The sequence below is a fragment of the Ictidomys tridecemlineatus genome, chromosome 14 (genome assembly GCF_052094955.1).
Source record: "Ictidomys tridecemlineatus isolate mIctTri1 chromosome 14, mIctTri1.hap1, whole genome shotgun sequence".
Taxonomy (NCBI): domain Eukaryota; kingdom Metazoa; phylum Chordata; class Mammalia; order Rodentia; family Sciuridae; genus Ictidomys; species Ictidomys tridecemlineatus.
The window spans coordinates 28,210,484-28,233,479 of NC_135490.1; the positions used below are offsets into that span (position 1 = coordinate 28,210,484).

Genomic DNA, 22,996 nt, shown 5'->3' on the forward strand with positions numbered 1-22,996 from the left:
TATTGTATTTTAGCAAACAAAAGCAATGTAAGTTTTCATTACTGGGTAAGGATCTTTAACATTGGTAATAACAAGCATATTATGAGCATTATTGCACTGAAAGTGTTTTTCACAAAGATAGTCTGGGGACTAAAAATGGAAAGTTGAAGGCAGTTTAGGTAATTTAATTTAAATATATTTATGACAGTAAAATAGCAAACAGATTGGTTTTTTTACTCAGCGCACTGCTAAAAGTTTTCCTTGTTTCAAACACAAAGGATTTACTCATCATTAAGACCTACAGTCCCAGATAGTTTTTAAAAACAGGAAAGAAAACTTAGAAAAAATCTTAATAGCTTGGTGGTAATGTAGAAACCCAAATTTAATTTGGTTAGTCATACTGCCTAATTTTCTGATTTTTTTTTTGTTTTCTGATACATATTATTTCATCTCAGAAGTGAAATGAGAAATGGAATTAGTTTAAGAAAACCTCAAAATTTACAACTGTTTAAGTTAGAAAAGGAAAGTTGAGAGGTTATAGAATAGAGTGGGAAAAGGTCATATTAGCATCAAATGCTCTGGACTTGAATAAAAAGGTCTGATGAACATCATTAGCCTAGGTACATGTATGACTGCACAAAGGGTGTGAGACTACGTGTCGTGTAGGACCAGAAAAATGAGAAGTTGTGCTCCATTTGTGTACAATGAATCGAAATGCACTCTGCTGTCATGTGTAACTAATTAGAACAAATTAAAATAAAAAGATCTGAATCTGATTTCTGATTTTGCTATAATTAGCAATGGGATAATATGACTAATGAGAGATCTTTTCCATTTTTAAGAATCGTAGGTCTCCGCTTTCAAACTTGGACGAAAATAACAAAATAGCTCTTATGTAAAAAAAAAAAAATGAGTCAAAATATCTCATGTCTTTTTAAACACTCTAAGTTGAGGTGCTCTTGTCATCCCAAATGATTTCTGAAGAAGCTTCTACTTATCTGTGTTTACCTTTTCTCTCCCACTCCTGTCTATCCTCAGATGATGAAAATATATTTCAATTTGCACACACAGGAAATTCCTATTACAATAACAACTTAGCACATCAAAATGCATGTCTTTACATCTCATAGAGTATTTGCATTGTCACATGAAGCTCAGTTCAGAGTCTCTTGTGTGGGATACTGTCGGGGTAGGATATTTTGGATGTTGCTATTGTAATTGGACACTTCCTGAGAGAACTCAGGTGAAGGTTTTCACTATAAAGAAAACATTCTCTTTCAGTGTCATCAGCTGCCTGAGTGTTGCTTGGTGGGAAGAAAGAGAATGTTAGGAAAGATCGCAATAACTTAACTTGCAACCTGCTGTTACAGACCTGACAGCTGAATAGATGTTTTTTCTCTGTGGGAGACTGTTAACCTGTTACCAGTAAGTCTGATTCTTGCTGAACCTGGTACAATATTAATGAAAAACCACAGGAAGAGGAGGATAGGTGCATTCCAGGCCAAGCGAGGTGGCTATCACTGCAGTTAATCACCTCCCAGGTTCTGTTAGAAGTTTCTGTTTCCAGCCTCTTTGAATTAAACAAAATTGAGTTTGTTCAGGATTGATTATGGAGAAATATTTTAGACATTGCAATTAGGGGAGTGCAACAAAAAATTTATTTGTTCATCTTCAAAAGGTTAACCAATGAAAAGTTGGACAGATATTTCCAACAATTAATTGAGAGAAAGGAAGTTCTGATAGTTTGAAAACAGGGTATTTGATAAAAAGAGATTTATTTCTTCGAAAATTATTTTCTGAAGAAGAAACAAGTTTTAAGACATGATTATAAAATTCAAAATTATCTAAAATTGTGCTAGAGAGTTAAATAATATCAGTCACTAAATTTATTAGTAGGGTTCTCACAAAACTCACATATACATAAGAATTTGTTTTGAATTTTAAGAACTTTCAATGTTAACATCTGTTTAAAAAAAAAAGGCTTAAACTTGAATTCCTCACCTTTTAGGCTTGTTTTCTCTCTTTTCTTTCTCTACTACCATTATTAATTTCTGCAACATGTGGGTAAGTGTGCTGGCAGCTGGGACTGCAATAGTGTGCAACAATGCATGTACCACTCTTCTGAAGCTTATCACAGAGTAAAGGATGCAGAAATAAGTTATGTAATATAATGTGAAATTTTAAATGTAACAATTACCACCAAATAAGTACAGATTTCTCCAGAGGCTATTAACACAATGCAATTAACATCATCTGCTGACTGTTTTGACTGTATTCTGTCGTTAATGAGAACACTCGTACTGTAGGCAGACTTTCTTGTCCTTGAACAGTGATGTTGTCAAGCTGCAATCTGTGAGGATATAAGACATAATCTTTTGAAACTTCTATACCATGATATTACAGGTCTTGTGTATGAACCAAATAAATTTTCCTCTTGATGATGATAATATATGTAGGTGTTCAAATCAACATTTTGCTTTTATGTTGGCAATAAGATAGCTCATAAAATTTATTCACTATTATTGAATAAAACTATCTTTAATATATTTTCCATTCAGTAGTTGTCTGATGTTCAGTGGATTATATTAACAATTATAACTTCTTGATAGATTGTACCCTTTTATTGGAGAGATGTACTGGGGATTGAACTCAGGGACACTCAACCACTGAGCCACATCCCCACCCCTGTTTTATACTTTATTTAGAGACAGGGTCTCACTGAGATTTTAGTGCCTTGCTATTGCTGAAGATGGCTTTGAACTCACTCCTGCCTCAGCCTTCTGAACAGCTGGGATTATAGGCCTGCATCACCACGCCCAGCTTGGATTGTACTCTTTATCAATATAATGTGACATTTGTCTCTTATGACTGATTTTTGGATTGAAGTCAATTTTATTGGAGATGACAATGGCTATTCCTGCTTGCCCTTGGATTCCATTTGATTTGAATATCATTCTTCATCCTTTTGCTGTGTATGTCTTTACGGGTGAGGAAAGTTTCTTATAGACACTGCACAGTTGGGTCTTGTTTTTGTTTTTGTTTTTTTGTCTTTTTACTTTAATCAGTCTGTGTCATTTAATTGGAGATTTCAGGCTATTTATATTCAGGGTTAGGATTGAACGAAATGTACTAATTTCTATCATTTTTTCCCCTTTCAGTTGTTTCAAATAATTTATGTTCTTAACTTTTCCTTTATTCCTCATAGAAGGTTTGATGGCTTACTGAAACAATCATGTTTGATTCTTTCCTAATCCTTATTTGCTTATCTACACTTCTAGTGAGACTTAAAGTTTCCTGGACTCTTGTGAAGGCGTTTATCTTGCTTCCTCATCTGGGCATAGTATTCCTTTGACTATCTTCTATAATACTGACTTAGTGATCATGATTTCTTTTAGATTATGTTTATTTTGGTAATTTCATTATTTTTATCCTGGAAGGGTAATTTTGATGGATAAAATAAATCTAGGTTTGTAGTAACTTTCTTTAAGAACTTTAAATACATCATTTACTACCCTCCTTTCTTTAGAGTTTCTATTGTGAAATGTACTGTTTTTCTGGTAGGTTTACTTTTATAAGTGACTTGACACTTCTCTCTATATGCTTTTAATATTATTTATTTGTTGTGCACTTTTGATATTTTAATTATAATAAGTCATGGAAAAATTCTTTTCTGGTCATGTCTATTTGAGGTTTTAAATGCCTCTGGTATCTGAATAGCATATCATTTATGCTGTTATTTAAAGAGGGTTCCTGTGCTATCAGTATGTATCTTTGATCCCCCTTCTAAAACTATGACTTGAATGTTTGATCTCCTATTGTCCCAGATATATTGTCCCAGATACATTGTATATTCTTATAATTTTATTTTTCTTTCTTTATTACTATCTGAATATGATAATTCCTCCTTGTCTTAAAGTCTGCTATTCTTTCTTCCACTGGATCAAGTCTTTTAGTAAAAGTTTTAACTGGGTTTTTTATTTGACTTATTGAGTTTCTCATTTGCAAGATTGATTTATTTATCCCCCACCCCCAAGAATCTCTGTTTCTTTATCAGGTTGATCTTTTATATTCTGTATTGTTTACTCTAATTCATTTAACTATTTCAATACCATTGATGTCCATTTCTAGACAGTTACTTAGTTTTGGAGGAGTCATGCTGCCTTGTTTTTCTCATATTTTTTGTATTTCTATGTTGAAATTTAGGCATGTTCTAGGATGGAACATTCTTCCACTTTTATGTGATGGCCTTATTAACAGCCTTTACTTGAGGGTGTGTCTTGGGAAATTGGGTTGTGTATACTGTGTTTATTTCCAAGTGAAGTTCTTACAGTAGTTTTCCTGTGGATTCTTTGGCTGTGATTGGTGGTTATGTAGAGTCTAAGTTACCTACCTTTTATATAGGTCTCACAAGTGTGGGGACCCTCTGAAATATCAGGCAGGAGTGTTATAGATAGCTGCATACATAGGGTGCACTCTCTATGGTTATTCCTCCAGACTTATCTGTTATGTGCAATCTGAATGGGTATGGAAGCTACGTATGCTAAGATCACTCAATGGCATGCTCTCTATGGAAGTTGTGTTATTTCTCTGTGCTGTTGCTATGGGGGTGAACAACCAAGAAGAGAATTTCAGGCCTTCCCCTAGTCATGTTGACTTGGCCATAGGCTATTCTCTCCCCTGTTCCTTGTGTTGAAATATTCAACAAAATTTTAGTGAGACTAGGTCATGGCTGGATTGAGGCACATTCTCAAAATGGGTTGGGACTGTAGATTAGTTGCAGAACATCTGCTCAATACATGTGAAGCAGTTGGAATTTATTCCCAGCACCACTCAGAAAGAGTAAGACAAATGGAAATTAACACCTGCTACATAAAAGCAAACCAGGTATAGAAATACAGTAATAACCAATTAAAAACAACTACCACAACCACCCCACTAACATTGGAGCATAGAAGAGTAAAATTTATGTAAATGAACTAAAAAGTTATTAATTAGTAAAGAACTAAAAAAGCATAAAATATATTATAAAAATAATATGTATCATAAAATGTTATGTATTATAAAAATAATACTTAAAAATGAGAGGAGAATATAGAAAAAAGGGGGAAATGAGAAAGAATAGAAAATCCAATGAAAATTTAAAATAAAATTAGAAATGGAAAAATAAGAAAGGAGAGAACACAGAGACAGAAAAGAACCAACTAAAGATAAAAAGAGCAAAAAAGGAGAAGGAGAGGAGGGAAAAATGAAAATGTAAGGTTAAATAATGGAGGAGAAAAGAGAGGGAGAATTAAAAAAACAGAAGAAGAAAACCTAAAACAAAATCTCTTCAAACCAAATAGGCATAACCACAAAATTTTTTAATAAAGAAGCATTTCCTTCTCACCAAGGAGGTTGTTTAATGGAGAAAAGAGGTTGTTCTCAACCTTGGCCTATGCTGAAGAGATCTTTCTATGCTCTCTATGGCAATGGTCTTTGTAGAGGGAGCACAGACTGTGTTCTCCACCCTTTTTTCTTTTGTGATGTTCACCTGGAACTCAGAGGGAGGGGTTTATGGGTGGATCCAGTTGTGGTAGCTCTTGGCTGCCCTTTTCAGTACCAGCTGGGGCAGAACATATAATTTCCTTCCTTCCTTCCTTCCTTCCTTCCTTCCTTCCTTCCTTCCTTCCTTCCTTCCTTCCTTCCTTCCTTCCTTCCTTCCTTCCCTCCTTCCCTCCTTCCCTCCTTCCTTCCCTCCCTCCCTCCCTCCCATTCCCAAAACAGAGGTCAGCCCAAGGACTAATAACACATCCAACTCTCTGGTAGCTTCTGTGATTCCTGCTCTAGAGACAGGGAAATGCTATGGGATCACAACCATCCTTACTTAAGGGGGCTGGCATCCGACAAATACTCCACCCTTTACAGCTCTGGTGATGTGAAACTTAACTCCTACACATGGTCACATACAAGTATAAGTTCCTGTTGTTGTTCTTGTAATTATTTCCCACTGTAGATGAGTTGTGAAACACCTGCTCAATATATTTGAAGCAGTGGAATTTATCCCCAGCACCACTCAGAGTAAGACAAATGGAAGTTAACGCCTGCTACATAAAAACAAGCCAGGTATAGAAATACAGTAATAACCAATTAAAAACAACTATGACAACCACCTCACTAACAATGGAGCATAGAAGAGTAAAATTTATGTAAATGAACTAAAAAGTTACTAATGAGTAAAGAACTGATCCTAAATGAAAACATCCTTTGTTCACTCATTTGTCGTGAATTGGCTTCCCATCACATAAAGCATATAGGGGTTTTGTAATCAGAACAGATCTTAAGGACAACACCATCTGGTTCAGTGTTAGACATTTACTGGAGAAAGGAAAAAGTAGGAAACTTTTACTCCCAAAGCATTAAGGTAAGACAAGATCTTCTTAAGATTCCCTCCTCCATTCTGCTTTACAAATGTATGTTGGGAAGCAGAGAGTGCTTCCCCAGGGTTAGTATGCTATGCAGATTCCAGGTCCACTATTTGGTTGGATTGCACTTTGTGTGATGCTGAAAGTTCTGCTACTTATGCTTTCTGGATGTCTACCTCTCTCTCTCTCACCCCTATCCCAACCTCCTTACCTATTGCCAGGTGTAAGATGCTGAATTTCTCTTTCTCAACCTTTGTTCTACTTTCCAATGTTTGTGTTTTATTCAAGTGTCTGTTCACATACAAACTTCAGTATTCTACCATAGTTACCTGCCTCAAAGAACAGCTTTTCTCCAATTGTTTTGATTGTATCCCTTTTAAAAGCTGGTTATCCCTGAATGCTGCTGATTCAACATCTTGAACCACCTCACTGATGTGGTTTTAATTTATCACCAGTGATTCCTCTGGTAAGTTCTGTGTATAGTGTATGGAAAAGTCTTCAATAAATGATTTATTGTAAACTATTTGTACAGTCACTGGAACGTCATGATCTCTTTGCTGTTCTAAAAATACAAGAGAATTAAATATTAGATTGAACTGTTTGGTAAACTTTATTACTATTATTATCACACAGATATACTTAGCTAAAGAAGTTATTGATATGTACATTTTCTTTAGGAAACAAGAAAAATCAATGTAAAAATGTTCAGGTTGGGAAATGAGCCACAATAGGAAATGGGGATTGGATTAGTTTAGATGTGAATTAAAGCATTCATATATCCTATTTGTGTGGAATGCAAAAATTAATGTTAAATATACTTTTAAATTAGTTTGAGTTCACAGAACCTTTGAAAGTTTTGTCCTTTTGTTACAATAATTATCTGCTTATGGATTATACATAATTGAAGTTACAGCAAGGAAATAAAAATGTTTCTGTATATTCAGAGCTATTTAAGTGGTATTCAATTCATGTATATTATTTTTGCTATTGACTATTTACTTCAGAAAAGATTACTGTCATCTTACTCATCAATGCATCTGCAAAATGGCATGGTTTTCCATTATCTTTGTATGATATGTTTAGCAATAATGTAATGATACATGGTGAATTCTCAGCCTTGGAAAACAACTTCTTGGTTGAAAACTGTTATATAAAGTACATAGATTTCAAGAAACTTTATTGAGAACTATCCATGATACTCAAAGATATTGTGTTTGCATGAATAAACATGGTTTACATAGTTAAAAATGTCAGAATATATACACTACAAAAATAATTCAAATATTTTGTCACTACTATAATCTGGCAATGTTTCCCTAACGGCAACAGTTTAACTTTTCATCTTACCTGAATATCCTCTCATCTACATATGAAAATAAATATTTTAAGGTATTTTGTATTTTAATCATTTCCATTGCAGGTTATTTAGAGAAAGAATTGGCGCTCTATGCAACATATTTGGTGAAATACTTTGCGATTTAGTTCAACTCCATTTATATGAGTATTCTAAAATGATGTTGAATTCATACAATCTGAAAAATCTTGTTTAATTTTGTTATGATGATTATCTGGTGGAGGGTTATACAATTTTATTTAATAGTCATTTAGTTTTCCTTTATAGTCTAATTTTTCATCTGTATAATACGAGAAGACTAAAACATTTAGAGAAATTTTTTCTATTTTTATTTTTCCCATTGTAGGTTATGGAAAGAATACTTTGACCTCTAAATCATATCTTGTGTAAAAGTCGTTGAAGATTAATTCAGACAGTTTAGCTCTTTTCCATATATATGCATTTTTTATCCTTACATATATGTTCTAAAAACTAATGAAACTAAACACTTTCTGCATAAAATATACATTAGACAAACTCACATAAATTTTTCCATTTATGAAGGATTATTGATACTCTTAATAAATTGTATAGACTTGTGTGTCTGTTTACACCCATGTGAGGACTCTAGGCCATATAGAAATTATTCAAGATATGTAAATGCTAAAAAATAGATAGTTGCTTATGAAACGTAGAATTAGCAGGATAATTTTGGAGTGCACCCCTAGGATTGTTGGAGAAGATGATATGGAGGATGATGAGCTTAGGTAAAAGCTTAGGATATGAAAAAAACTTTAGAAAAGGATTGTGGGTAAATTGGTTAAATACATAAAAAAAAATTCCAGCCTGGCTGCATGGTGTATTTTGTAAAGGAAATATTCTTATGGCAAGATTGACACTAGTAATTTTTGAGTTTTTGGATTTCTGAATCTAAAAGTTCTAGATTAGGTTAAAAAGTTTTGAGATTTAACAGTTGAAATTCCACATTTACCTGTAGAATCATTTGATTTTTATATTTTTAAGAATAAAACAATAAAGTATTTTCTAATTATCTTATATAAATCAATTTTCTAGAAACTAAGCCAGGTTTTCTCATATCTTGTTAGTGGGAATAAGTGTTTTTACTTTTACCATTTCTGAAATTAATGTGTTACAATCACCAAGTAGCATATTGAAATGTAGTCCGTGGTTTACTGTAATCCAGAACTGGATTTTAAATCTTAAACAATTAAAGGGATTGTTGTTTAAATGTCTAATGGTTCAGTCACTAGAAAATGTCCTTTAAGACTTAAAAACTAATTGTAATCTTTATTTTAGCACTCCAGAGGGCTATGCCATGAGGACAGGGACTCAGTTATTCCAGTCCTTCTGTTTTGCAAATCTATAATTAGATTTCAGTACTTCCCATTAATAGCTTCTTTGGCCAATTTGGCTGCTTAGTGTAATTACTAGAGTCAGAAGATAGCTCTTGATAAATTCTGATCATTAATCTTAAAAACTATTAAACAAAATACAGGATAGAGAATGTATTTTTATCTATTATATTCTAAATGCGTTTTAACTTTTTAGTATGAAAGTTCTAAACAAAAATATAGTGAGAATAATATCACAAACTACTTTATATCCATCCCTGAGCTTCAACAATTATTAATACTTTGCCATATTTGGTACATTAAGATTTTAGATGAAGCATTTTTAATGTCTTTAGGTATTACAATGTTCTTAGCCACTTGATGGTTCAAAAAACCCCACAAAACTCCATTGTTAAGTGTGTTAATACATGCTAAGTCACCACCAAGTTTAGACATGGTTAGCACCCAGAAACTCTTCCTTCCTCAAAACTATACTACCTCCAAAATTTAACTGGTTTCATGATCATCCTTTTACTTTGATTTATACATTTGTTTAAGAAAGCGTGCATTTTTAAATACTTCAATTTTGTCTATTTTATTAAGCTTTAGTGGAATCATACAATAAGCATTTTTTGAGCATATTCACTTAAGGCTGTATTTGGAACATCCATGTTATTGAGTGTAATATTTTATCATTAACTGTTAAGGTTTTATATTATATGTTGTACTTTAATTATGAAATGTATTATGTAAAATTTGAGTAAGTTCTAGTTTTCGATACAGATATTGCTACTTGAAATCTTGTTTATATATTGTTGCACACATGTACATCCATTTCCAGTTTCTACTGATTGGAATTATAGTGCCATTAGATATGGAGATACACACTTAAGAGACAATGCCAAAAAGGTCTAGCCAATTCAAATTGGTTAATTATGTTACTGAATACACCCATACTTATTGCTTTACTTTTAATCAGTTACTCAGGAAATGTGAAAAAAAAAATCTCCCACTTGGTTGTATGCATGTGTTTTTCTTCTTTATTGTCTTTGATTTTTTACTTTTTAAAATCCCTTCCCTTGCTTCTGATTTTTCTTTTAAATGCAGATTTAAGGTATCTAAAGAACGGGTATGTAGATGTAAACTGCCCCTACACCACTGTTTCAGGGCTTCTGAATTCTGATAAAAATCTACATTTGGCCTCTAGTGATTGATTAAAACATTTAGCTAGTTATTTTTTAAAATCTGCTTATCAGGTAGCACTGGTTTGCTCTTGTGCTCTAACACTTTAACTACTCTTTGTTTCCTGTATTTAGAAATACTTATGCCTAAACTTGTCTACTATTTTTTTAAATTTTAAAATTGTTCTTTTGAAAAATAAAATATAGTGTCAAACATGATACACACATGTACACATTGTGGAAAGACACATTCAAGTTAAATAACATTGCCGACCCTCTCTTTAAATTCCACAAAATATTTCCCTCCTCATTCTCCCATCTCATTTACATACATATATTATTAAATGTTTTTTTAATTGATTTATCTTTTTCCTGTTTTTTGTTTTTCTTCTATTGAGATTATTACTATTTAATTTTCATTTTTTATTTAGTTTATTGTATATTTTCCAATTTCTTAATACAAATTGTTCTTCTCTATAGTGTTTTCTTCTATAGTAAAAATATTTAATGAGTAAATGTTCTTTTTAAAATAAGGATTTCACTTTGATATTCTGATTTTAATCTAAATATTACTTAAAACATTTAAATTTAATTTCCATTTAGATTAAATATATGCATCATAACATTATTGAGATTCATCTCTATTTAAATTACATCAGACATTATATAAAAATACATGATTAATTTTTGTTTCATGGATATATAAATGTAGTCTCATCCGGAGGCTGGATTATTAAGAGAATTAACTGGTTGCATTAAATTTTTCATCTTATTTTTTAAACTTTATTTTGACTACATAATTTTGAAAAATAACTATTGAAATTTCTTATATAATTTTATTTTCTCAGGGTATTTTTAAATTTTTAATTGTTTTTATTTGTGTAGTCAGTTATTATTTTATACAAGTTGGAGTTTCAAAAATTGTGAATTTTTAACATTATGTATTTCCCTGGTATGTACCCTTAAATAATGAATATATTTAAGGTTGAAAATTTTCCGTTGGTATAAACCATGCACTAACTCATTTAAACTGAACCATAGTTTGGTTTAAGAGTGCTCTTCTACTTAATGGTTTTAATCTTAAATCCTACCATGATTATTAACATTTCTGTGCTTGATTTGTTTTGTTCATGGATTGGCATAAAAATTGTAGAATTACTGTGTTTTCTTTTTCTATTTTTAAATCAATTTTCATGAGTGTACTTCTTTGCAAAGTTGGATTTCTTATAATTGGATGATTCATTGAATTATCATTTATTATAACAAAGGTAGTACCCTGTATTTCTATTATATTTTATGTGGTGTTTCTTGAAGTTCTTTCCATTTTCCTTGCTTTTCAGGTATGGTAAAGTGTTTTTTTCTTTTTTTCAATTTGGAATTTTTCAAGAATTCTTTCATTTCATTAGAGATCACTTTTCTAATATTTAAAACCCAACACACTTTTCTATTATTCTAGAAAAGTATCTAATTTCCTATGTCTCTTTCTATGCTCCTTAAGTAGACAAGGAAAATAGTGTGCTTCCACTTCTCTACCCATCTTCCACAGTCTTCTTCAGTGAGATTTTTGAAGATACCTTTACTATGAGCTCTATAATGTCAAAGTAACTTAGGCTTCTAGGTTTTTCTGATTTGGGTTTTACTTTTAGCACTTATTATTAGCCTCTTCATCCCATAGTACATATCTCAAAAACCCTTACATAATATTGAAGCTACATGTTGGCATTTATTCTGTACAAACATACCTAAACCATGGGTTGATTCACTGCTTCCTACTTTCTCCTTATTTCTTATATATTGCTAGATTGCATTATGGATGCTGATTACTAGTTTGTTTAAAATTGTTTTTGTATATAAACACTATATTTTCAAAATTCTTGCATTTCCAAAAAGTATTCCTCCTAATAATCATGATATTTTGTAGAAGTAGGAGTTTGACTCATTTTCTTTCGAAAATTTACAAAAATTACAAAACTATACTTGTACCTGTAGTACTTATCACCTGTGCAGTCTGTAGATACTATACTATTCTAATATCTTGTTTCCAAATGTCCTTATGCCATGGTAAGTTTGACTCCTTTGCTCTACACAGCAATGTGGTATTTTTCCTTTGTCTTTTTTTTTTCTGATTCTTTGGAAGGTTAATTCATAAATTTTCTCATTTTATATCCGGAAGTAAAAGTGTGTTGAGTTTGAATTTCCTTCTTGAATCTCTGTTGTTACTGCAGTGGGGTTCAAACATAATACCTGTCTTTTCCGATATTTTTATTTGTTATTTCTGTCTTCTCTGTGTGTTGGGCTACTGCTTCTTGTCTAAGTTGTGTCCATTTGGGTCATTCACTCTTCTTGAACTTCTCACTGTTCTCTAGATCCACTAATGGAATTTACTGAGTGGTGGAAAGAGATACAGGGTGTAGCTCTTTCTCTTTTTCTTGATCAATGATTATCCACTTCAATCGGTATAAGTTCTCAAAGTAGATGTTAACTCAAATTCCATGGTCACTTCATCAGCAAATATTAGTACTTCTAGCTGAAGGAACCACTGAGTCTTCCAGGGACCACCAACTTTATTGTATGCAATCTTGCCTCAAGGGAGAAAGGAGGTGAGGGGTACCTCAGAGTTCCATTTATATTCCCCAATTTTATATATATTATGGTTTAATTTAAAAATAAAAATATATTATACAGAACACTTTAGGCATCTGTTGAATAAAATGAAATACATCTGTAATCTACTTACTATATTTTATTTATATATCATACTTTCACTATTTGGGAAAATACTATTAAGTTCATTCTTGTTTCATGTTTTTAAATATTTATAAGATGTGCTTGCTTTCTGTGTCAAACTAGGATTAAAGGTAAAAAGGAATTGCATTAACTCTATAATTTATTAAAATTTAGATCTACAGACAATGGAAATTGAAAAATATCAAATCACTTACATAAAGTTTGTTTTATGCTAGAAGTAGAGAATTAAAGCCTAAAATTCAGTTTTTTTTCTTTTCTTTCTTCTTCTTTTTTTTTTTGTGATGTTGGGGATTGAACCCAGAGCCTTGTGCATGCAAAGCAAGGATTCTACTGACTAAGCTATATCCCCAGCTCCCCTAAATTTCAGTTTTTCTGTTATAGAAACATTGTTATTATGTATTCTTAATATAGTAAAAAAAGACATATTTACCACATGATATAACCAAATGATTTCTGGATTAACAGCTAAAAGATCTAATTTATCGAGTTTTTAAATTCTTTATTTTTATTGATGGACCTTCACTCTATTTATTTGTAAGTGATGCTGAGAATTAAACCCAGTGCCCTACACATACCAGGCAAGTGTGCCATCACTGAGCCACAGTCCCAGTCCCATATTGACTCTTTTTATTGATTACTTTTAATGTTAATTTACTTCTGTGTCTTTTGCATTTCTTCTAAGAATCTTTTAAGCATAGGTCCTATTTGCAAATAAAAGACATTATATAAATGTCAGCCTAACATTAATTCATAATATAACATTTGGAAAGTTTTTAAGTAGAGTGATAAAAACTGCTGATTGTCATCTTGGATAGAATATCATTATTTAAATATGAATTATTTGAAAAAATAACCTATTTGACAAAATTATTCTCACAAGGGATTTTATATGCACTCCTATAGTTTCTTAAGTAAATTTAGTACTGTCTTTTGCTAAAATGAAATCTTTCTTCAGTTGCTATCTTTGCAGTTGATGGTCTGTGAGGTTTATGCTTTAAACTCTTCCATTTTCATTAGTTTTATGAGTTATATTAACTATATCTCAACTGAGCTCCATTTTAGGAAAAAAAATTTAGTCTGTGAAATGCATAATTTTGTTTTTCCTATGCTTACTTAATGGATGATACATTTAACAGGGGGAAAAAAAGACATTCCAGTAGTGTAGTAAAGGGATTGTATTATTGAGTACAAAAAGAAAATCTCATTTTGAAAAAAATTTTAAAAAGATATTTTTATTTACTTAATACTTTACATTTATTTGTAGTTCTTTAACAATTGTTATACAATTAACATCTATAAAAATTCTTTGAAACCATTATCTGAATTTACAGAAGAGGAAATTGAAGCACAAGATGGTTAACAAGATCAGAAATCATGTTGGTGGCAGGTGATACAAAGGATCCCACCCTGGGGTTCTGTCTCCAAGTCTGGACTCGGAAACTCCAGCCATATGTTCTTCCTTATTAAGCGCTGGTCTCTGATTTTCCAGTTGTGGGAGTTCATATAAATTGTTTAACCTCTTCATGCTGTGATTACTTCAGCTATAAAATAGAAATGAACATCCAAGTTTTTCCCATAAGGATTAAATAAAATGATAAGTGTAAATCACTTAGCAGGGTACCAGTCTTCTATTATTATCTGTTAATTTATTTTGCTAAGTTGCAAGTTAGAAAGAAGTAAGATCCTTGAAAATGTTGAATTAGATTTAACCAGAGTAAAACTTTTAGATATTGAGGTCAGTAAGTATTTGGGGAAAATGGTCAAAGTATGTCATATAAATGGCGTTTCTTCAGGAACTCTATCTTCAATATTAAGCTTTCCCAAAAGAGGCAAGAATAAATCCTGGAAATTATACTGTACATCTTAATGATCTTCAATAAGTCAGTACATTGTTGGATTTTTCTTTTTGCATATACAGATCAACAATGATTTCAATATGTATGTGAAAAATATGTTTAAAAGCTTTTGGGCTATTTGTTAACAAACATCCTCTCCTACTTGTCTCACTGTATTTTATAGGATAGAAGGCTTATTTTTTTGTATATATTCCATTAGCCTCTTTAATTCTGTTTGTAGTACCTAAAGCTATAGCAAAAAAAAAAATGTGAAAGCTGTTTTGATCTGCAGTTATTAACTAGTGGGTACTCCAAATTTGAATTTAAAGCCACATATTGTATAAAACTACTATCCAATGTAAAATCCTCAATTACCTTAAGAGCTTACTTTCTCCATGCTTTTACATTTATACTGCTTTCTCCTTTTACAAAATTTTAGTTTCTGTAGTGCTGAGATGATTTAAGCAATTATTTATGATGGCATTACCTCATACTCAGTTTTTTCCTCAGCAAAGTTGCATGTTTGTCAAGACCAAGAAGAGTGAGCCAATTGAACTTTCTCCCCCTTCTTTGCTATAATCATTAAAATGCATTCCCTTGGGATCACACTTGTTTTTCTCCTTGGATTAGATGCAGTATCCTTTCACCCTCCAGTTAGGAGAAAAAAAATAGAAAGGAAAGCCTAATGGCATTCCCGGATTCTGTATTCATGTTACTAAATTTAGTATTGCTGGGTCAAGATAACATTATTGACTAAGTGTAATTAAAGACCATCTTTAGAAAGTGGGTTGGTCAGTTGGTTTTGACAATGAGATTTTCAAATCTCAATATGAATTCTGCCAATATTGGAAGACAATGTACAAAATATCCTCAATAGCACTTCTATTTTGACCTTAAGAACTCTATTATGTAATCTTAAGCTACTTTTGTGAAGAGGTTACCAACCATTCATTTTGTGATATATCTACTCAGAGGGCTCCACATTAATTTTCTTTGGTGACATGAGTAGTATGTGAAGCAAAAGCTGAAACCCAAATCAATTCTGCTATACATTTTGAAATTCTATGGTTTTTGGATAAAAGTCTACTAATATAGCTGAAATACCTCTTCCTTTGTAAAGCTCATAGAAATTGAAATGATGAGACCAATTTAATAACATGCTTTAGAGATGTTTTCAATACTCCATTTAAAATATTTTAATAGAATCTTGCAGTTGAGAATTAAGCTTAAAGTAGTAACATTTATAATAAGGGAATGATAGACATGTTAATTCTGTCCATTATGGCATTTGATAAAATTACTACTATGTGACTACTATTTTCTTACTTTCTGAAGGGAAAAAAAAATGCTAATTTTTGAAAGTCTCTGGTACAGGTTGTCTAGTTTTATTTTTTTCTACTTTTCTAATATAAAAGCACATAAAAGCTTAGAGGTGTGATAAAAACACTACAGAAAAAATAAAACCAAGAATCTAAAAGTTTTATAGAAGTTCAAAACTTTGCTGGGTATAAATATTGTTAGGGCATTTAGCCACCAATTGACCTGAATGTTTCAACATGTCCATTCCTCCAAACTATTGAGTCACGTTCTCAATAGGAAAATTGATTAGATGTCTAAGTTGCCTGAATCTCCATGAAGAAAGCTTAGAAGACTACAAATTCAGTTTAGGAGAACTATAAAGATATTAGAAATGTGGAGCTAAAGGTAACAATTGGATTCCAGAAGTTGTGAAATCAAGTAGCTGTCTAATGTCTCCATATTATCATATGCAATATTTAGAAATATTTGAGATTAAAACAAACTTGGATCATTGTAACTAACTTAGAAACAGTGAATATTTATTTGAAACATTTCTACATAGGTGGCAAAGAAAAATTAAGCAACAGAGAATGAGATTCTAAATAGAAATTAGAATCCTATTTGATATGAAATGGGGTAGTTCTCAAAGACCACCTAATCTTCCTAATAAAAAATGCTGGATACATGTGAATTTATTTCATAGAAAATGCATGCAGATTGCGTTTATCATCATATTTACTATGCACTTCATTATGTTTGTCTAGGTACAAAGGTAAATCACTTTGTCAGTACTTCACAACTGAAACTGGAAACTTGTCTCTATAGAATACCTAGAATTAGCTGGGTGCAGTGGCACATGCCTATAATCCCAGAAACTGAATCAGGAGAATTGTGAATTCAAAGCTGGCCTTAGAAATGGCGAGAAGCTTAGCAACTGGGTGAGATCCTGTTTCTAAACAAAATTAAAAAATAGGGCTGAGATGAGGCTCAGTGGTCAATTGCCCATGATACAAAAAAAAAAAAAAAGAAAAAAGAAAAAAGAAAAAGAAAAATACCTATTAACACCAGGGTCAACTTTTTTTCTTGAACATTTTAGTAAATGATTGTTTTAACTGATTTATGAGATTTTTTGACTTCTGAAAATTTATCTTTCCTTTTTCTTGGTCTTGAAAGTAAATTATGACAGTGAGTCTTTTGTAAAAGATTATAAAAAAGTTTTTCTTAATAATTTGACATTTAATTCCTGATAGACATGTAGCAAATAAACATTAAGAGTTTCAAGAACCCTTTTCCCAAGAAATTATGTTAGCCAGTTTGTGTAAGTGTGACTAAATTCCTGACAAGAATGTTTTAGAGGAGGAAAATTTATTTAATTTATTTTTGGCTCAGAGTTTCAGAGGTCTCAGTCCATGGGCTCTGACTCTTGCTGTGGGCCTAACTAAGGTGAGACAGCCTTCCGTGGTGGAAGGATGTGGCCAAGGAAAGCTGCTTAGATCATGGCAGCTGGGGAGGAAAAAGAGAGAAGGGGGGGAGTGGGCATGGAGGAAGACAGGAGGGGAAGGAGGGAGTGGGCAGGAACCAGATATCAATCCCAAGGGCATGCCTCCAGTGACCTCCCTTTTCCAGTCATGCCTCACCAGCCTATATTTCACCCAGTAATCCATTAAAATTATTTATCCATCAAGTGGATTAATCCACTGATTAGTTAACACCTCTCATAATCTAATAATTTCATCTCTGAAAATTGCTATATTGCCTAACATGAGCTTTATTGGGGAATACCACATATCTAAACCATAACAGGACTATTACTTCTGCAACTTTCATTATTGCCATCTTTTTCTGTTTTTTTTTTCTTTCTCTCTTCCTCTTTGCCTTCTATTCCTCCCTCCCTGCCTCCTTTCCTTCTTCCTTCCTCCCTTCTTTCCTTCCTATTCTTGACATTTCTCTTCTTTTCTAGATTGTTCATTGGCAGTCTTGGCCTCAGAGGTAGAAATTGCTTAAAAACAAAAGCAACAACAACAAAAAAGCAAACAACAACAACAACAACAACAAAAAAAAAAACACTGGAGTCTTTCTAATCACTTTACCCATGTTATTCCTTAGTATGTTGCCTGTTTGATCAAGCAGATTAATTATTGTGTAATTAATCTATTTTAGCAGTATGAGTGAGTAAATGAGTCAATAAATAAACAACTGTTCCATTTGCCTTCAGGTAGATAAAATGTCAATGAGTTCATTCAGAAAGAACTGGCTATAGAATTCACAATTGCTCCTTCTAGGGCTCACAGTTAGAAAAGCATAAATACAGAGCTTTGTAAGCTTGCTGAAATAGAAAGTATATTGAGAAGATTTGCTCCTGGAAACCATTTTGTCTAATTGATGTATCAGTTCCCTCAGGGTCAGCATACAGTTAATCCCTTGATTTGTTATAGAATGTGATTATCAAAAATGTTCAGTTTTTGTAGGTCTGTCCCCAGATGTAATTACTAGAGTACTGAGTCCTGTAAAAAATCAATGATCCTTGAATAAATCTTGAGCAATGTTCAGGTGATTATTTCTGCTTCCATCATCTCTCTTACTCCTCCTAGTACCTTGCCCCCGAATAAATAATCCCTCCCTTAAAACTAAAACTTTCATCCTATTCATTTATAACTAACTGAATTTTAACTGTACTATCTGGGCATATTCAGCTATAGATTTAGTGTAGGCTTTTCCTTAGTGCCAGAAATGAAACTGTATTTAGCATGAATGAAAACTGAATAAAATAAAAGGTTAACAGTTTTCCCCCAGTTTGCCTTGATGTGGAAACAAGGATACAGAGTAAGTTATTAACATGAGAATTGAAGGATTACTTCACAAAAATTAGCATTTTTTTTGTCAAATGATGTAAGTAAGTGTATCATTGTTCTGTAGCTGTATCTTGATTGCTTTGCCACTTCGCTTTTCTGTTGAATATCCATTTCCTTTCAACTGAAAATGTTACAAATCTTCAACACAAAGGTGTTATAATTTCCTCTTTTCTTATCTAGGAATTCATCTGAACCAATGAGCATAAATTGGTTAGTCCAATCTTTTAACTCTGGCTGATTACATTTATATACATTACCATCTATTCATGTTTGGAAAGCAGTCTTGGTGTATGTTCCTCTTTTTTGCTTTCATGAGGAATAATCCATCACTTTGACCTTCTCTCCCGGGCCCCTCGCCACACTTTTAAGATTTACTCTATAAGTATGTGAACTATATTCTTCTAGCCCTGGATCTTTTAAATCTATTAAAATTATGGCTAGAGTATGTCTCAGTTTAGGAACTTGATAGAAACTTGCATATTTTTAGGCATATACATATATATACTTATGTAGCTTTTCTTTTCATTCTTACTTAAAATGTTAATTATTAGAAATATATTGGTTAATTATCTCCTCATGCTCCTAATTTTTTAAAAAATGAATTATTAGTATGGAAAGATAAATTTGTACCTTTTTTCTTGAATTGTGTGCCATCCCTTATTTTTAACTGCTATAAAACTATTAACATAGGCTTAGTTGAAGACTAACCTATGAAATAGCAGTAAAATAATTATCTCATAGTTCTGAAAAATTAAGTTAATTTATAACTTCAATCTAATTTAAATATAGGGATTTTAGAAGTTCTCAATACTCCTATTTAGTGCATATGAGTACTGTTTTTACTAGTGTTGCACGTGTACTTGGGCACTCTTCATGTTGTATTTCACTAGTAATATTACCAGTCTCCCTCTGTCTCTCTGTTAATATTCTTCAGAGATCCCAGCTGCACTATCTGATTGAAAAATCACTTTCGTCTAGTCTGTTTAGCAGTGAGGATGAGGGTAATTTCACTCTAGAGGATTCTTTCCACTTGACTAATAGACAGAGCCTTGGATTTCAACCTGAGTTTCAAAAACGCATCCTTACCAGCCTAAGCCAACAGAATGAGTGATAGAATAATTTACTATTTAGTGTCAGAAGAATAAGAGTGAGAACACCTCTGCCCATCAGAGTGAACAGTAAATGAAAATAAATGCTTTATTAGGACAAAAACCCATGAAGAAGGATTATGTTTGGTCAGCAGTAGTTTCTTTCTATCATGCATACAAAATGAAATGAAACGCTAGTGTAAGGACTCTAAAACCAGATATTTTAGGTTTTTAAATTTTCAAAATATTTACCCTCTCATCTCTACACTATCATAACAAAATGAAGACTAATTATTGGGATTAAATAACAGAGAAAATAGAAAAAATGCAACTATTGCATTAAGGATTCGTAATATAAGGAGAAAAAAAGGAAGGATTTAGCTAATGTTTTAAAAAAATCAATGTCAGTTCATCCAATGCCTTACATTCATCTCTGCACATAGCACCTATTCTATAATTATTTTATATTTATAATTCTTGTCTATTGTCTGTGTTCCCCCACTAGAATGTTAACCCACAAGGATTGGTACTTACCTTTGTCCATTGCTATATGCCTGATAACTAAAATAGCACTTGTACTACCTAAGTACTCAGTAAATACTTGTTGAATGAATAAATCAGCCAGGGAATTATTAGAACAAAAGGAGATGTGAGTAGAGTAGTTCTGGAGGAAGGTTAGAAAACAAAAACAAAAATAAAAACACCAGCTCCCCTCTTCCTCTCCTCACAGAGCTTTATCATTGTACATAAATATTGCAGGCGACCAGGTCTTTAGAAATATCTGTAGTGAACTACATTTTCAATGAGATGTTTTCCAAAGACAATGGCAGAATTCCACTAGGAAATTCCGCTAGAAAATGCCCCATATTTTGGTGTAGTTCACAAGGAGCTGCTTACAGTGTGTAACTCTTGCTTACCTCTGTTTCTTGTGAAGTACACATACATGTTTGTTGGGCCTACTGACGTAAAAAGAATTGCATGCTTGGAAAAGTACCCATGATTTTAGGAGAAGCTATAATAAAACTGAGTCCTTTTTGCTGGTAGTTATCTTTATTTTGTCAGACAAATGAAGACAAGGGCTAATTTTAGTATATTTAGGAAGAAAGAATAATGCTAACATTTACTATTATACTTCTAAGATATATGGTTCCAAGGGGGACTTAGCAGGAATATATTGAGTCTCAATTAATGATATGAGGCAATTTGATGCTTAGTCTTATTTAATTAGAACAGTTTAACCTTCTTCAATATGCTGAGGAAAAGGCAATATTGACGTATTATTACTTAGATATTTAGCATTCAAATTTAAACTAATGAACCTAAAGGTATAGGGTAGTGTATTGTCTTTGAATATGTAATATACAATATACTTTTCAAAGCATGATTTTATTAGAAAAGTAACATAGCTTGGGGACAATATTTCTGAGAAAAGGAAATGCCTTTTTTATAATCTTCATACACTCACCAAAATTTGTCTGCTAGTTTGGCAAAATCAACAGACCTTTATTTCCCAATTGGCATAGGACATACTGAATGTTTACCAACTGCATTTTATTTTTAATGAGATTTTTTTGGCCTTGGTATTTAAGTGCCAGAGGGCGTAGCTATGCAGTGGAATGAATAGTGTCTGACACTGTCCAAAGAGGCAGTTAGGACAATTTAGTCATACAGAATTTTTGGCCTAAAGTAGTTGTTAATGCCCATCTGAAATCATGCAGTAATTGAACATTTTGAAATTTACTTTCCTATAAGGCATTTGGCTTAATTGGGAGTTGTTCTTTTATCCTTCTTAACAACAATAATAAACAAAAAAAAAAAAAGCAGAAATTATCTGGCTTAAAGCTGCATTTGGATCAAATTTGAAATAATCTAAGACAAATGATGGTCTCTTATATTGGTGGAGTTCACACCTTTGGCTTTCTTTCTCTCACTGACAAGGTGATGGAAGATTCAATCACAATAAAATTATGAATGCCAAACATGTTTTAAATGGAATAAAACCCAGTATCATCTCCCACCATCATAAATTATTTTTGAGTTTATTATCTAGCTTGTGCATTTGAAAAAAATCTGTTTTAATTTCTGAACCGTAGTTACCTGTTTCATAATTTGATAATGATTGTTTGGGAGAAGCCGAGATGTCAAAGATCCTCTGTGTTTCCCGTCTCTGATACAAGTTTAAATCATTTTTTAAATTTTTATTTTCAGTGATTCAAAAATTTTGAACCAACATTAAAAAATCATAAGATATAAAGTCAAAATCCCAATTACCATTTTTTTTTTCTGAAAATTGTTAGAGCTACAAAGCCACAAGCTCACATGGCAATAATTATACAGAGCTGACAACTGGCTGCTTTCCAGCTGGTCACTGTTCTGGTGACTTTCTCTTTCCTCCTCTCACAGTAAAACTAAAAAAAGAAAACCTTTCTACTTGTTACTGTGTTTACAAAATATTTAAGTATGTAATATTTTTCTGTTTCTATTAAAAAAGTAAATTCATAAAAGTTAAGCCAAAAGGAATGAGTCTTTCAAGAAAATTGAAAGACCTTATTATGTAGTAGATTTGAATAATATTGTTATACATTAATTTTGCCAACCAAGTGTGTTTGTGTTAAAAAGTTTAAGGTACCATTTCAAAGCAAACCACAACCAGAAGACATGAACCACATAAGGGAGGAAAGGTATGTCATGAAAAACTTAATGAACTGAAAGGAAATGTCTGTTCAGGTGGGTTTATGTTTTGATGCAAATAGAAACTGGAATTGCTGCTTTAAAAAGTAGTTCTATCACAAGTGAAAACAAATCATAAATCAGTATCTTTTTTGATTTGTTCTAAGTAGTTATATATGATAGTAGAATGTATTTTGACACATGATACATAAATGGAGTATAACTTCTCATTCTTCTAGTTGTACACAATGTGAAATC

General features: G+C 32.2%; 1 long non-coding RNA gene across 1 annotated transcript in view; it reads left to right on the top strand.

Moving 5' to 3' along the window:
* LOC144370589 (uncharacterized) overlaps positions 1-22,750 on the top strand; it is a 334,921-nt gene extending 312,171 nt beyond the window's left edge. The window contains exons 5-6 of the long non-coding RNA XR_013430503.1: positions 19,161-19,190; positions 22,688-22,750. This is a non-coding gene — a long non-coding RNA (uncharacterized LOC144370589). The remainder of the gene's footprint in view (positions 1-19,160; positions 19,191-22,687) is intronic.
* Positions 22,751-22,996: the final 246 nt, after the last annotated feature.